Source organism: Scleropages formosus, chromosome 7 (assembly GCF_900964775.1).
Source record: "Scleropages formosus chromosome 7, fSclFor1.1, whole genome shotgun sequence".
NCBI lineage: Eukaryota > Metazoa > Chordata > Actinopteri > Osteoglossiformes > Osteoglossidae > Scleropages > Scleropages formosus.
In genome coordinates, this window is record NC_041812.1 from 23,238,859 (window position 1) to 23,256,364 (window position 17,506).

Sequence of the window (17,506 nt, forward strand, 5' to 3'; positions counted from 1 at the left end):
ACTGAATGATAGCTTATAAAGCTTTTCATTTGGACTGGAGGAGAGTGCACGCAAAGGCATAAAGGGGTAGGACATTGCGCTTTAATTTTGTCACCAGTATTGAGTTTGCTGCGGTGCAAGAGTTCCACCGATTTTCCAGTTTTTCCATGGATTTAAATTAGATTTGTTTGTACTTGTGTTATAGTAGCCTATGTGTATTTAAGGTTAATGTGGTTTCATCAAGAACGGTATGTATTTACGCGTTCAGCAGCGTAAAATATTATTTCTGTGCATTCATACCAACTGGTGCGCAAAAGGACCGATCATTTTAATATTGGGATGAAATAAAGCGCCATTAAGAAGCAGACATGGTCACTGCAGGGCAGCGAGGGAAGCGTGTTGTTAATATCAGTTGGAATCTCCTCTGTTTTCACCCAATTTGCTTCAGTTCCTCCATTTTCCTGAGAAGCGCAGTGCGGCGTGTTTGGCCGAGCCTCAGCGCTCACTGCTGATGAAAGGTTCGAGCCAGGGAGTGTATCAGAGGCACAACGCGGCGCTAATAAAAGGCCAGCTCTGCCCCATCTCCTGGGAACGGTGCTGATTTTTTTATTGCGTCGCTGACACCAAGATGAAGTGCTTGTCCAATTAGAAAAATATTTGGCCACAGACCTGCTGGGCATTTTGTGGTTATATATTAGAAGAGATTTTATAGGGGATTCTTGGAAGTTTACCACGCTCTGCTTCTTCCGTGTTTGCTTTAAATATACTGCTGTGTTTTTGCTCTCCCGCTACATTTTTCCTTACAAATGTATACACTTGGTGATTTCCCATTAATGAACGTTCTGCGTGTGCTTTCGCTGAAGGGTGGGGTCCTTATGCATTTGCACCGGCTCAGTTTTTCTAAGGTTCATTTTGTGCGCTTGCTTGACTGCAGCGTGCGGCTGCTTCATTTTTAACCCCCCGTTTCTGTTTAAGAATAGAGTGCATTAAAATTAAATTCGCTCTTGTTGTTGTGAAAAGAGGCACACGTTAGAAATAATTGGATGCGGGAGAGAACAAAGAGCCCCCTCCTCACCCCCTCCCCACGCGCCTGGCGAGGCGCTAACACCGCGGCAGGCCGCATTGTTCGCCTGTCTGCAGCCATCCCCCCAGCCAGACACCCAGCGCTGGATAAGTCACTTTTAATGTCTGATAATCAAGGTGAATTTTCAAAAAGCTGCCATTTTCAAATGATGGCGTATATATTATGTGGAGACGGGAGTCTGGGTGGGGATGGGCCCCCGCTGGGCGCGCAGGCCTTCAGTGCACATGCACAGTGAAAGAGAGACACCTAATGGAGATGTGGGGGAGGGCAGGTGGCTTCGGGTACCTGCGCGGTGTGCTCTGCATCGCCGCTTTCCACTCCCCTGTAGCGTCACGCTGTGCAATATTCTGCCGTTATAACGGCGCATCACTTGTTTCTGTCAAAATTAGCTTGTTTATCAAAACATGAGTTTTTTTTTCATCCTGCTATGTATGTAATTACATAGACTTTATTTACTGTATGTAGGCATTGCAGGTGTACAAAATGAATGGGATACGTGAATTGTTCTGTTTTCTAATTTCCATGGATGTCAGCGGTATGCTGCTCTCTGCCTATATCTGTTCGTCAGCAAGAAGGTGGTGCCGCCACGAAGCGTGACTGTTCCTCCCCACTCAGCTGCACCGCATCAGAAATGTTGCACCTTCTCTCATTTGAGAGAGAGAGAGAGAGAAAAAATGAATGAGCTCAGTGGCACAGCTGCATTGCATATCTGCTCTGTTTACCATGTAAAACATTAAGAGGAAAAGCATACGTAGGTGGAGCGTACAATATCGAAGCCGTTAAATTTGCTAGAATGAGTGGTCATTTCCTCTGTGTTTCTTTTAGAGTTGTAACGTTTGAATATCGAATATTCTTAAACCAAGCTAAAACTTGAGCTCCTCTGACACCTGTGAATTTGCCAAAGTTCTGGTGGCCATTTGGTGGCGCGGCGGAAGACGTAGATGCGTTTGCTTCGTCACCTGTCTTTGTGCTCTGTGTTGAAGCGCAGTAGGAAGATCGCCCTGGTCAGCCAGACGCGGACGCTACCGTTACGATTGTACTGCGTTGATGAGGGCAGCTGCTGGAAATTGAGAAGCCTCCGTGTGAGCGCAGGGAAAACAGTTTTGCCTCTCTATATGGGTTGTTGACAGGCAGAGTGGCTCAGCTGTAACGCGTCTCTTGCCTCCTTGCTCACTGCTTCCTCTGGCTCTGCTCTGTGTTCGCAGCTCCACCACATCGCTAGCCTCGTCCTCCTCTCAGCACCAGAACCGCGGTGCGAAGGCGCTGCTCCGCACCACTCCACTTCTCTCAGGGCATCGGGGGTGGATGTATGCACACACCAAGGGCCCTGACCTCACCATCTTTTTTTTAATCGCTAAAGAGAGTACATATTTAGAGCTTTCAGCACCTAGCCAGTACTTACGAATGTCAAGACTGTATTCGTAACAAATCTGCGAAATGCAGCAGGAAGTAAGAGACTCGCCAGTAGGTTTTTCTCAACACTTCAAGTGCAAAATGTCCAATTTTGTATTGTTATAAGTGAAAATACTGCAGGATAATTCAGTCCATCAGTGCGGTATTATAACAAGTCATGTTGTTTGTAATTACAGTTCTGGCAAAATGCTGCTTGTAAGAATGCTTACGTGGACTAGCTTTGTAGTCCGGTCCATTAAAAAAAGAAACATGGCCACAGAGTGGAAGAACAGCTTCTTCCTCACTTTCGTAAGAACGCCATCTAAGAATTTTTATATTCATTCCTTGTTGGTATGTCGGAGGCTGCCCTTCGCACAGTAACACGGACAATCTGTGGAGCACTTTGAATGTCTCCGGCTGTCGTGGTGGAGAAAGCGTTATTGCCTGTGTTGCAGGTTAGGGGGTCTCAGCAAAGTCTGCTTCGCACACATGCTTAAATTGAAACGGTTTCCTCTTGATTTACATTTACGAATCATAAATCCACTAAACACGTTTCCACAGTTTCTTTTCCCAGTTCCTCGCTCTGCGTTCTGCTTTGTCTTCTTTGTGAGGCAGCACGCCCTCCCCATCACGGATGGATTTAATTTCTCCGATGCCATGGCTACTTTTATTGTTCCTGAAATGGCAATTTATTGTTTCCATGCATTTGCTATCATAGCCGTGCATTATGACATCTGCAATATTTCCTATCAGGATGTTACCCTCCAGATAAACAAAACCATTTGTCTTGGCTATGAAGACAGGATGGGTTTTTACAGTCGAACGGATTTTCTCTTTTAATCCCAGCCCTTTTCTGTTGTATTTGTTCTTTTGAAAACATCAGTGAGGGATAGCGCACAGTAAATATCTGTAAAAAATCAGGTGTAATTTTTACACATACTGCAAAATGATCTGAAATTACCCAGGGAATAATATTCTTTAGCATACACACAAGTATGTACTTAAATGCATACATACATACAGTATATACATATATATACAGTAAATCCCCTGTTTATTGGTTGGAGGAGATTTGTGTTTTAATTGTTTTTGAGTGTAGATGGAAGCATGAGGATTGTTCCTTGGGAACATCAGTGGGAGTGGTGCATGTGGATGTGCTTGGGAGTGCCCTCCGGGTAAGCAGCGCTCAGCGTAGCTGCATGGTGAGAGGTTGGCAGGCGCTGGGCACGGCCGTGATGCAGTGTGGAAAGGAAAGGGTTGTCGAGTGCTGGAAGCTGACCATGAGCTGCCCAGCCCATGGGTATCCCAAAAACCCATGGCTCACACAGCATCCTTTGTTATGAATATGAATGTGTATTTAATACGCGTGCTTTGGAAATGTGGATCACCGCAGTCTGTTGACGATGCTGATTCACTGTGTTTCTTCATGTCACTGCATGCATGAAGCCATAAGCTTTGATGGTCTCTGTCTATGATCTTAGTACTATTACTTATAATACATACAACTGAAATTCCCTTCATCATTCTTAGTAAAAAAAAAAAAAAAAAATTGCCCTCTATTTTTAGGATCCTGTTCCAAACGCCTTGAAATGTTTGGCTTTCATAATTCTCTCTTGCCTAGCTGCCTCATACCCAACCCTCCCCCTTCTCTGCTCTTTGTATCTTTAAAATATTCTGGACATCCCGCTGCAGTTCCGCATGACAGACACCCCTAATATAATCTGTGTTTCTGAATTCTAATTTATACCGTCAGGAGAAAATAAATAGTCTGCAGTTAATTATGGGGAGCCAGCTCCTGGCTGCGCAGGATGATTTATGAAGTATGTGCACGCATTCTACAACACATTTTTCTTAATTTATTTTTAATCTGTCTTTCAATTAATTTTCATGGAAACACCTTAATGATGTCAGAGGTGTGGTGTTAATGAGAGTGGGCTGAGAGAAAGCGAAACGGGGACGTGCCAGGGGGTTCTGTGTGGGCCAAGGGGGAGACTTGAACATCAGAACCCCACCCTCCTCAGGTTTGTTCTGGTGTACGGCCAGCGTCTGACTGTCTGATGGGAATCAGCCTTCCACCCATCCTGCCATGCTTCAGTGCAACGCTCACCGTGTATCTCAGGTTGTCCATTGATGATCAGCAGGATTTGGGCCCACACCACCTCATTGCTTAAAGCTGAGTAGCACCGCAATGCTTAGATGGTCAAAACCACGTGTTAAATAACATTTTTCCCCTATCATTTTTGCAGGAGGAAATTGCCCATGGAACCTGATCTGGATAAGAGAGGTTGTGTTTTTTATTGAATAAAAAACATAAATAACAAGCATTGTTTGAATCGTGCCTGTCCTGGTTGATCCTGCTTGACTGTTCAAGAGTTTGCTGATTAAATTTGCTGTTCCTTCTTTATCAACATGTCAGGAAAGGTTACTGGCGAGGAAGGTCTCATCCTCTTCCCTCACCTTGTTCTTGTCACTGACAGTGTGAGTCTTACTTATTTGCGTGGCAATTAAAGATGACCAAGCTACATTCATTGTCTGGCTCTCTTTGAGCTCTCCGCGTGTACCCTGTAGCTCGTGATCACCCAAGAGTAAGTGTTTGCATGTTTTCACTACATTAGGATGCATGGTGTCCTTTATATTCCTCTTGCACTTTAATTTTAAGAATAGATTGGGTGTTCGTCAGCTGAGCATAACTAATGGCAGTCTCGTTAAAAAAAAGAGTAAATAATCGCTCGTCTCTGCTTTATGTCTCCTGCCCTTCCTTGTTCCGCTCATTTACAGATCATTACACACATAAGCCTTGTTTTAATCTACTGCTTGGATTTCAAGGCGGATTTTTACTAGCCAGCAGAGCAGCAGTTGCTGCCGATCGATCCTTGCGGTCAGTGTAAGAGGCGTGCGCGACTTTAATAGGTCCTGCAGGTCTGACCATAAAACACCTTGGCGTCTGGAGCTGTGCCCCTGTGAGTTACTGTGGATTTTAATTGAGGAAGTGAGGACAGGTCGGGCGGGTGTGTCTTTGGGGGACCTGCAGGGTTGTGTGTGGGCACTTTGTCCTCCTAAGGCCTTCCTCTGGATGTGCCCTTAGCTAATTAACCCCCTGCCAGGATCGACACCACCATCCGTCCTCTGCTGTCCTCACAACAGGAAACCCCTAATCAGTTCTTACGAGGCCTTTCTAACAGGCATCTAGCGGCAGACGTGGCAGTGGGAATAGCCATGTGTGCATGTGTGTGTTCTGTTTAAGCGCTTGTGTGCGGTCAGTAGTGTCCCTCATCAAGCAAAGGCACGTGTGATTAAAGCAATGGAAAGAGCTTTGTCAACTTTGTCAAGACCCCAAAGGGTGGAAGAAGGAGGAGTCCTGAGATGCACAGCTGGAGGTGGACATTCATACATTCTCATTTCTCCACTCCCACGGCACTGGTGTAGGAGTGTGACTGGTGGAGTGCCGTGTGCATTAGCTCAAGAAATATCTACCACCTTTATTTGTGCTCGGTCCCACTTTCTCACCCCAGTGCCTTCGCAACCCACCTCCACGTTGCATCCTCCTTACCCTTGGTAACAAGAGGGAGAGATGGGAAGCCTAATTACTTATTTTAGTGGAGTGCAGCAGAACGCCTTTTGTCCAACGACTAATTCGGAATGGTTAACAAGATTTTTCTATTTAATAGAGCCAAATCTGTGTGACAGCAAATTGCTTTCCCATTTGCTGGCCTAATGACTTTTCAGACTTTGCTTTTCCAGTAAGCAGTAAACTCGGAAATTAATATTGCACGCCGTGTTATGATGCAAACGGGAGGGAGACAGGGGATCGGCACTTTCATGCAGAAAGTTCTGATTAGATCTGTAATTGCTTCACTTGCACCCTTTTTTCTTATTTCATTAAAACCTGTTTATTTATTTATGTGCCTATTTTAGGTTTTGCCACTTGCTCTTCCTTTGGATATGACAGCACTTTAGTTTGTTTAATGTGCAGTGATTGCTTGGAATTGCAGACTTTTCCAGGGTAATCATGGTTAATTTGGATGTGCTTGAATCTTGGTTTTGATGGTGTGCATCTAGGTAATGCATCTAGGTAATGCTTGCCATACTTGTTTTAAAAAAAAAAAAAAAAGAAAAAAGAAAGCTCAATATGTTGGTCACTAGTATGGTTGAGATACAGGGTCTTGCCTCTTTAAGGTGGTTAGTTAAAATGAAGCTATTGGTTTGTAGCAGGGTAGCCTAATGATGCAGGGAATAGCGTTGCCACCTCACATCACCTGGATAGTGTAAGAGAGAGCGTGAGTTTGATTCCTGTTCATTCTGTGTGGAGTTTGCATGTTTTCCCTGTGTCTGAGTGGGTTTCCTCCCAGAGTCCAAAGACATACAATTAGGTGATTTGATGACTTTGAATTGCTTGTAGTGTGTGTGTGTGTGTGTGTGTGTGTGTGTGTGTTTCTTTGTGTGTTTCGTTGTGTGGGGCTACCGCGTTATAAACTGGCGTCCTGCCCAAGGTGTGTCCCCCACAGTTTTGCGGGATAGGTTCTGGATCATTTTGGTGTTGCGCAGGTTAAGTGGTTATTGAAAATGGATGGATAGCTCATACCTGAAAAGGAAGACCTTGGCAGAAATAAAATGATGGGATAACCAGGGCTGAGGAAATGTCTGTGCATGTGAATTACAGAAAAACAGATTCATTTTTAAAGCTGATAACATGTTTTAATCAGGGCTCACTTACAGCCGTAGCTGTAGCATTTCGAGCGGGAAGGAACGCAAAGAGCCGAAGCCACGACCATACCGTTGTGAAATGTAGGAATATCCATTTCCCAGCTAAATTCCTCAAGTTCCCAGCAGAAGTGCCAGGTACAGCATGTCGTCAGTTCTACAGTTTGAATTGCTTTCCTGATGTTGATTATAAAGTTTTAAAGAATACTGATTGCTACAATAAACATAGTAAAAATTCTTCTGTGGTTACTGGTACATATAAAAACCATTTCACAAGAAATGCCATTTAATGATTTGTACGTTAGTATTTAGAAAGGAGAGAAATTCTCTGGATGTTCTCTGAATCCTTTTACCAGTTTATGCATGAAAAAGTCATGTTTCTTGGCTGTCTTCTTCATAACCATGACTACTCGTCTTCCTGAGCTTAATCATGTCAGGTATTCGTACAGCGGGTGTGATGTACTGCTGGAGAATGTGGGCATGGTCAGATCTTTATTCATTTTTTGTTCCATGTTAAGGGACACCACATGTGTGTTTGTTTCCTCCCTGGTTTATGTGTAAACCACAGGGATGGCTCAGTTGAGTGCACACTTCCTTTGCAAGGCAGGACAACACAGCTTGTATGGAAGGAACAGAAACAGCAAGGCTGCCTTCTGCTGTTGGTAGAGATGTGGCGGAGGAAATGGCTTATACATTTTTTTGAGTAAACTCAGTTGCTTGCACCTTCTAGGTTAAGTGTTCTTTGGCTGAGGAGTGTTGCCATTACACAGGGGGTGCGGTGGTGCAGTGGGTTGGACCACAGTCCTGCTCTCCGGTGGGTCTGGGGTTCGAGTCCCGCTTGGGGTGCCTTGTGATGGACTGGCATCCTGTCCTGGGTGTGTCCCCTCCCCCTCCGGCCTTACGCCCTGTGTTGCCGGGTAGGCTCCGGTTCCCCCGCGACCCTGTATGGGACAAGCGGTTCTGAAAATGTGTGTGCGTGTGTGTGTGTGTGTTGCCATTACTTTGTGCAGCCGGTTGGGTCGTTTGACCATACGCAACCAGATCCTGTCATCACGTCTCTATGGCAACCACTCATTTTACAGTACATCCACATTTTATTTTTTAATTTGCTCAGAGTTTTCCGCTCTATTAGAAAAAAAGACATTGTTTTAATAATTGAGAATTTACTTATTGAATGAGAAACCTAAGAATATTAATTACAAGAAATGGAAAGGTCCTTTGAGCTTGATTTTTTCAGCCTGCTGTGTGAGTCCAAATTCGAAAGGCTGAATTGAAAATAGTTTGCTTGCTTTGAATCCATGCAGTTTCAATGTTTAATACTTTTGCACTTAATTGAATAGCCTGTATTTATCAGAGTAGTCCTGGGTAATTAAAGGCAGTACCGTAGAGGAGCTCCACCTTTGCCCCATGAATCGGAGTCTGCTGCTCTCTGGTGACCCATGGGGCTGTTACTTGCGGCAGAGCATGGGAGCTGACTTTGGTGGCACGCTTTCCACCTTCCACATCCATGCCCTGCAGTGCACCTGGAAGCAGAGGCCGCTGGGAGTGTAGCCCCGGGCTCCTGCATGCTCGAGTGCCTCGTGTTTTCCATCACGAGCGACATCCTGGCTTCTGGAGAGCGAGCTGTCTGAAACACTCCTTCCTCCTTCATAAATCCCTAAAAGTTGTTAAATAACGGTGTGCTGAATTTAAAGGAGCTTTCCATTCGAATGCATCGGACACACTCGGTGTATTTTCAAGCAAGCTTTTGGTGTGAACAAGGCTGATTTAACAGATAATGATCATATATGTAAAAACAGATACACTATATAAATATATACTTATTTGTGAATATACACAATGTACATATGCACATTATACATACAGTATAATGCATATAAGTAAAAATATACTTTTTAAATGTGAGGTGTGAGAATGTACTTACCAGCAGCAGCGGAATATGTTTGTAAAGAAGCAGCGTGAAAGCAGAGTACAGTAAGAGCAGACGGGTGGATATACTGACTTTGATGAACTGTGACACTTCAGAGTGCTTGTAATATCAAACATCTGCTCAAGTTTCAGTCCTATCTGGAGCTACAGAGCCTTTCTTTTCTGCCACATGTAAGAGGCCTCTGTCTGTCCTCTCAAGGTTACATTGAAAGCTTAAAATTCATTTCATGATTCAAACAAAGCCTTGTTAAAGTGGGAAAAAAACACTAAGCATAAATTCATATTTAAACCTCAGAATGCTTGGGGGCTGGTTGATTTTTGTTGTGGTTGTCAGACAACAGAGTGGTCCCCTGTTAATGCTGGCAGTGATAAGTTTAGCCCTTTGCGTCTCTGTGAAGAATGAGACAAAATGGGAGGGAGAAAATGTGCTCCCCAATGATTGGGAGCTTGAAAGAAATGGGGTTAATGTTTAAATGTCTTGTTTTCTCAAAAATGGATTCGATGAGATGCCATGAAAGAAGCCGTTTTCATGTTGCACTTTGCCATTTGTATAGGGGAAAGTTTTAATATTTAAAACAATCCTATTACTGAGAGATAAGAAGGGGCTCGTAAAATCCAAAAATAACTTAGTCCGCAATAAATATTTAATGTCAGTTTGAGCATACAGCTTTAACATTTAGCTATACTGTCTTTTATTGGGGGAGGAGGCGAGGCGAACTGGAATGGAGGCAAACAGACTGCACTGGAGTAGATGCAACATTATCAGAATGACTAAATTAGAGTGAAATGCTTTGATTTTATTTTCATTTCCTTTTCATACTGATGGACTTAGTATGAGGAATGGGGTCATTAAGATAACGTGCTTTGGGAGGTACTGGGCCTGGCTATAATGTGAGCTATCTTAGCCCGCATCAGATGGATAGTGTAAGGATAATCACAAAAACACACACAAATGACTACACAGGAGACTGTGGCAGGACCTCTTCTTACTCCTCATAAGATACATGTGGTAGTATTTGGCTTTCTCCTCCACTGATTTTATGCAGGCAAGATTTAAAATCTTTCTTCCCGTTGTTTAGTTTTAACAACTTATAAAAGCCCGAAGGTGACCTGTGTGGTGGAATGAGCTCCTTCTGTTCCTTAGAGCAGCTAAGTCCCTCTCAATGTTCAAGAAGGGTCTCAAAACACATCTCTTTCACAGCCATTTCCCTCCTGATCTCCTAAGTACTCCATGAACTTGTTCTACATTGTCTGTTAAAATAGTGTACTTATTCTCAATTCTTTAAGCAGCTACTGGTGTAATGTATGCTGGTATTAGAAAAACTGACTACTTCGAGAATTGAGTGTCTGCATCTATATCTGTCCATCTGTTGGTGAAATGCATTTATGTTTACGCTCAAGTTGTGCATCGCTTTGGACAAAAGCAATTGCTGAATGAGTAAATGCATCTTTAAAAGGGACTTTACGTATCTGTGTATATAAAGTATAATATTTAATAGGAATTTATAACTAACAAAGAGTTGTTTCTTTTTCTAAATGTCACTGTGTTGGTGTTAGTAGAACAGTGAGATGTCTGAGGTTGGCCGGCCAGCCTCGAGCGTTGTTCGTCTGAAGCTTTTCACCTCATTCAGTTTACACTGGCAAAAGTAGTAGAATGGGGCTGATGGTAAATCACTGTAAAATGTCTGTCGGGAATGTCTGGGAATGGGAATTTAGGCAGCAGAGCAGTGGGACGCGCCATGCCTGCAGCACAGTGCCCTTTCTCCATGTGTTTGGAGCGCTCGATGGGAGGAAGCATATACAGAGGACCTGTCACAGAGCGTCCTGTCACAGTGCGGGGTGGCGCCCTCCGTCTGATCCTGCTGCTACTGTCAATACAGACACTTTAATGACACTATATCTTCTCACTAGAATAACATTTAAGTATATTTTTCCAGCCCCTGTAACTACATAGGGGGGGTCATGAGGGATGGCTTAACTTGATGTTATAAAAACACAGAATGATGGGGACTATTATTAATACGATTGAAATAGACTGTCGCAAAACAATCCGTTTATGGATTTTGAGGTCACTAGTGACTTTTGATTGCATTTAACAAAGAAATTATTTGATGTGTCATATATATCATGTTGAAAAGAATGGCCTTCTTGGTAAGCAGAACAGCCATTGATGTCTGGCCATATTTTTCACCTCTGTAGCCCTGTTTTTGGCTCTCCACATTAAAAATAAGAACCTGAGTTGCAAAACTAATTTAAAAAAACTATATTTTTTAAATAATGTGTTGTAATTTCTTACCTTTGTCCATGATGTCATATAATGCAGAATGTTCAGTAAAGAACATTATAAAGTGTTTTATCTTTATTCAGATAATTCATAAATATCAATATGTAGTCATGTGTGAGATGTGCTGCCTGTGCAGAGATCAGTGTTACTGGAAACTCACCCAGGCTTGACTGTATGTGGGACAATTAATAAAAACGTACTTATGAGTGTGTGCCCCAAAGTGAGCATTTGTGAACGTGGTCCAGAATAGGCACGGTTGTTAAAGTCCGCCATCGTTGACTGTGCATGGCGTTAACCACACTAGGTCTGTGTTGTTCCGGGCCGGGCTGACCGGCACAGGCGAAGAATGGCCTCCTGTGGTGACCACCACATCGCCTCCGCGCGCACATCTAGCCCTCTCGGGCCTCTTGGCATGTTGGCTCCCTGGTCCCAGGGTCAGCGTAGGTTCGCGACTCGGCCTGTCTGCTTCAATGAAAGCCCCCGCATGGCTCTCCCCCTTGGGTATCTGCTGGACCGTTCAGAGTAGATCTTTATTTACAGCACAGAACTGCGAAACAGCTGGTCAATTCATTTAGCCTAAGGCCACTGATTTGTTCCTATTCCCCACAATACCTACAGAAAAGCCTGGGTATTTTTTCCTCTCTCTGTCCTATTGATCCAGCGCTTAGAAAATCTGCTCTGCTGTCTAAACACTATTGATCCCTCCTCTCTACTGCGAGTTCCCACACCAGTGTATAAAGGGACTGGATGAATTGAAATTTCATTTCCGACAACTTGTTCCTGTTATTTTTACCCTGTTTGGAAGGGAAGAAGTGCGCACTGGCGGCTTGCCTGTCCACGCGAGTCGATTGCAGTGTGACAGCGGGCAGAGTGGGTTGCTCTGCTCTGGGGTAGCTGGTGTTCAGCCTCGCACACGTTACATTTTTCCCGCACTTGCAAATGGTCACCTAGGCCACCGCTGCTGTCTTATTTAAATAATTGTTCTTTTATTCCTAAGCAGCATGGCTGCTTGAGTCCTGCGAGCGCAGTTGTGTTTAGCCTTTCTGCCTCTGACATCCCCTCTTTGACGAAATGATTAATGGCGAGTCGGGCCCATTAGAGCACACTATATGTCTCCATCACCGCTTGAGAGTTGCTTGGTCTCATGAGCGCATAGGTTTCAAACTGACTTGAATCCTTGAACTATGTTATCTACAATATTGTCTTGGAATTGTGAATATAGAACCTGCACCCTTGTGCCGTATCTTCCTTCTCAGACGTTCACGTGCGCTTCACTTGTGTTCCACGGTTATGTGCACCTGACCACCTGTCCATGTGACCAGATGTGCTTTTCTAGGTTCTTTCAAGACTGTGAGGGTGAGTCAGTGGTTCTCAGACTTTTTTTTTTACTGTAGAACCTGAGCACGGTCTTGTCCTGGCCAGGCGACCCTAAACGCTGTTACTTGCGGTGTTCACAACACACACATTGACTGAAACCGCTTGTCCCAAGCGGGGTCACGGCGAGCCGGAGCCTAAGCCAGCAACACAGGGCGCAAGGCCGGAGGGGGAGGGGACGCACCCAGGATGGGACGCCAGTCCATCGCAAGGCATCCCGAGCAGGACTCGAACGCCAGACCCACCGGAGAGTGGGCACAGGCCAAACCTGCTGTGCCGCCGCTCCCCCCATTAGTGTTCGTAACTAATAATTTTAATATTTTAATTCATGCAGTGTCATTGAATGAAGTATATGGATGCTGTGTTTTCCACAGCTGTTCGACCTTAATTACTATTTAAAGAATCCTTGGTATTGTGCCTGTGAAGCCGTCCCCTTACAACACTGTATATAATATTTCTTTTTCTGAGAATGACGGTTGCAACCGTGGCTTCGGAAACCACCGAGGTAAGTGGGTTTTCCCCACCCCTTTCAACCATTGTGAATTCTTCCACCCCACAGCTGCTGGTGAAGAATGTAGAGCTGCAGAAGCCGTAGAGGAAGATTGAAGAGCTGCAGGGGCGAGGGAGGCAGCTGGGGGAGGAGAACCGTGCCCTACAGCACCATCTGAGCTTTGTCAGAGAGGAGCTGCACGGTGCCACGCTTCAGGTACGGACTGAATGTGAACTTTCTCCACCCGCTCCATACCGCGGTATTCAGCCTGAAGCGATTAGGTCAAGAACGGGTGCAAAAGGGAGGCCCTGCTTTAATTGCCATAAATATTCACATAATAACCATGCAGTCATTCCATGTTTCAATTTCAAGCTGCTAATATTAATGCATATTTTAATAGATTATCATTACCACCATCCTATTTCCTCTTATTAGTGTAATTATTAGATCTATAGCTAAATGTTTTTCTCCCTGCAGCCATTTTCTCGTGACATTTTCTGATTTTCTAATTTAACAAAAATGAACATGACACGGACATTCATTTAAGGGAAAACTTACAAACACCGTGGCATTCCTGGTCCCGGCCCCAATAAAACACTCAGTCTGAATTGCACATTTGTCAAAAAATTTATGAAGAAAAATGGTTGCACAGTTTGACACAAATTAGAAAATGAGTTTTTAAGAAAGGTTGGCGGTGTGGAAATTAGTGAGATTAAAATTATAAATCAGTGTCTGGGTGTGGCAGCGCCACAGAGCGAATGCAAGCATCGCCGAGATGCCTCCGCTGTGGGAGGCGCATTAGAGGAACGAACACGATGGCGTGGTCCTCGGGGAGGATGGGGGACGAGCGAGAAGTGACCATGACCCAGTACTTAGGGGACACATTGAGTAGCATAAGGAATTACTAAAATGTCATTAATTGTTCTTTTAATTTGTGTTCGGTCCATTAGAATTGATGATTTGTTTTAATAAATTCTATTAATATAGAGTATTTTTACATGGAATTTTGAGTACAGGTCCCAAAGGGGGGGGGCGGAACAATGGAAAAAAAATACACTGTACTGAAAACTGAAAATTCCATTTGCTTATGACAATTCATATTGGACATAGTTTTATTAATCTTATTGAATGGTTCTTACTGAGAAGTTTAATTCTGTGCAGTTCTGGTAGTTTGATACATTCATTATGCACAGATTCCAAAGATGATGGTCTAATAGGAGTACAAATGTCCATTGAATCAGAAGCGTTTCAAGTGCCTTGACACCGGTAATTCAGTGCTGCCGAGGACTAAACTTACGTGTCTTTAGGGAATAAAGGTGTCTTCATTGGCCATCTTTTTATTATTTGCACGTCTTTGTATTGAAGGCATTTAGGAGCAAAGAAGGGATCGAGAAGGAGCGTAATTACAGCCTCGCTTCTAACAGCGGGTCCTCATCCGGCTTCCGTTGGCGGCGGCCTGGGGGTAGTTCCTGCCCCTCCTTGAGGTACTTCCAGCTTCAATATTGCAGTTCCTGTTCCCGTGCAGCCACAAGGGAATACCTGAATCTCTATAGGGCTAAACTGTCTGCTCCCACAGGAACTTTGCGTGTGTGATGGCATCTCCTTCGGTATTAGGTGTTGCTCAGCTCCTCTGTTCCTTTTGTTTACCGGGATGGGGCCGGCACACACGCCTGGGCTTTGTTCTAATTAAATTTTAAAGTCGGTGTCAAAAGAGACTGAGTGGCCTTTAAGTGTCACCTCCTCTCTGGCCCTTTTTCTGCCACTAGAGCAGTGGCATGAAAGTGGGAGCACCGATGTCCCTCGGCAGTGGAGCTTAGCAGCATGCATCTCCCGCGCACCTCCTCGCTCCCTGCATTTCCACTTTCGGAGCTCTCCGGCTCGCCTCCTTTCAATATTTCATTAGCTTCATTTCATCCCGGTTTTGGACATATCTTTTTTTTATAGTAACTATGCAAAAGGATATTTCTCCAAGAAAAGAAAGAAAGCACTTTGTTTTATTAAAGTTTCAGACGCGCCCTTGCTGTCAGTTATCGGCGAGGGCTGAGTGCTCTTGACTTGCGCTGTTGCTGTGGAAATGATAAGACCAGACAACAGAAGTTACCGTAGGCCAGAGTCTGGAACCGTAAGCTGAACTAAGCTAGCACAACTAAAGCCAAAGCCTGCAATTTAAGCCACTCAGAAAGACAGAATTGCAGCGTAGCCCTAGACAAATTGGATTAGGCACAGTTCAATTACTTCATTATGTGCCGTATTTCTAACGAGGGACATTTTCACCGTAGAATGGTTCTGGAATCCATGTCCTGAATCCGAAGCAAAGGCGCTGGCATAACCTATGTTTCTACTTCTTTTGTACAGTTTCACACCTAAACTTCAGTTTGTTTCAGTGCTCAATGTTATCAATTTGTCCCTCGCGCTCTCTCTGTATATCCCTCGTTGTCTCTGTGTTGTGTCCACAGCTCTGTCAGAGGCAAGAAGAAACGGAGAAGCTGAGGGATGAGGACAGGCGGCTCGAGGACAAGGTCACGGCCGCATCTGCTCTGTGACTCTGCTTTTTCTGCTGTGGTCATTACCTGCAATGCTGTTTGTTCGCACAGCGCTGGCTTCAGGTCCTAATCAACTGGATCTTGCACCGCTCTCAGGGCCTGTCGTCTCTACTGAAACACACTCCTGCATTTTGAATGAGGAGATGTCCAGGAACAAGTGCAATCACTGCTGTCATTTGTTGCGAAGTCTGTTTGTTTTGAATGGCAGGAGCTCTCCGAGTCGCCGCCAGCGAGGCTCCGTAATGATGGAGAACAGCTGGCAGACGCCAGGGAGAGAGAGCCAAAGCGGCAGTCGTGAAGGCCCTTGTTACCGCCCTTTAATGAGGGGGCCAAGCTCGTTGTCTGGAAAGGCTTAACCCCAATTAAAAAGGGCTCCAGGAGGCAGGTTCCAGTAAGACTGGATGGACCTGGGATGGGGAAGAGTGGCGAGAACGCCGAGCAGCCAGTGATTCTGTCACACGGCAGACTGAGAAGACGAGCCCGGATGTCCCCCGTTTGCAAATAGAGGAGCAATTTGAGGCATTTCATGCAGTGCTGTAAAAAGTCTGCTGTTTGGGGGAGAAAGAGGCTTGTCATCCAAGGGGTATCTAGCCCTCTGGGAGAGTTGACTGTTCAGAGGACTTTGCCAAGATTTGTAATGAGGTGTGTTTTCACACATCTGTTTGTGTAATCCGTAGTCAGTCAACATTAATCCAAAGAACTGTTTTCTGCACTAATAGCATTCAAGATGTGTGTATCTGAATGCGTTTTTATGAGTATGTTTAGCCATTATCCGGCAGGAAGGAGGACCAGTGTTTTCCATGTTTTAAAGCTGGTAAAGCTGGTGTCATGCTGGGTTTTATCTGTATCGGTGAGCTCATCTCCGCATGTGTGCGAATGTGTACAGAAGCCAGTTGTGAATGTGCGTGTGAACATTGAAGTAGAAGTCCGAAAAACAATAGCCACTATTAATTGTCATTATTAATTATCATTATAATCATTGGTATCTCGAGTATTAGATTTGTTTTGAATGGCGCTATTTGACATTTTTGCGCTTGCCTTGTATGGCCTGCCAGTGCTGACCGATGTTTTGTGTCGTCTGCAGGCGGAGCGCAGTAGTGCGGAGTCAAGCCGCTGGCGGCGGGAGGCTCAGAGGGCGACCGTGGAGTGAGAAGAGGAGCCACGAAGCTGGACACAGCACGGCACACGGCCACGCGGGAACCGAAGCCGCGCGATGCGGAGCCGGAGGAGGCCCGGCACGCTCGTGACGTGGCCCTGGCCGACCTGCGCCTCCGCAAGGGCGACGCCCGGAGGCTGGCTTTCGAGAAGCAGGGCCTGCAGGAGTTTCTGAAGCGCCTCCAGGCCGAGGTGAGGGGGGTCGGCATTGGGGGGGGACACGGTCGGGACCCGTCACGGCAGGTCATGGGGATGTAATTAAGTTTTCAATATGAATGTGCAATCAGTTTCTCTCCAGGAAATTGCTTTTTTTAAGCAGCTTGAATTAAAATGCATATGAGCTCAGTGTTTTCAATTAACATTTTGTGCTTAGGAGGCAGATTAATAGTATTCACTGATGGGCTTTGGAAGAAATTAGCCTGCTTTTAACCTAAGAGGAGGTCTGCCTATTTGCTCTCTGCATCTTGGAAATGTGTGGTGAGAATGGAATCCACATCTTGGGGAATAAAAGTCTAGCAGCTCTTCCGGATATATATTTAAGCCTCTAGTTAACCGGCACAATCCTGTAGTGAAGG

General features: G+C 44.9%; 1 long non-coding RNA gene across 1 annotated transcript; it reads left to right on the forward strand.

The window, feature by feature from the left end:
• The first annotated feature begins 13,320 nt into the window (after positions 1 to 13,320).
• On the forward strand, positions 13,321 to 17,116 carry LOC108926302 (uncharacterized). The gene is made up of 4 exons (XR_001965467.2): positions 13,321 to 13,449; positions 14,599 to 14,717; positions 15,690 to 15,752; positions 16,861 to 17,116. It is a non-coding gene; the product is annotated as an uncharacterized LOC108926302 (long non-coding RNA).
• Positions 17,117 to 17,506: the final 390 nt, after the last annotated feature.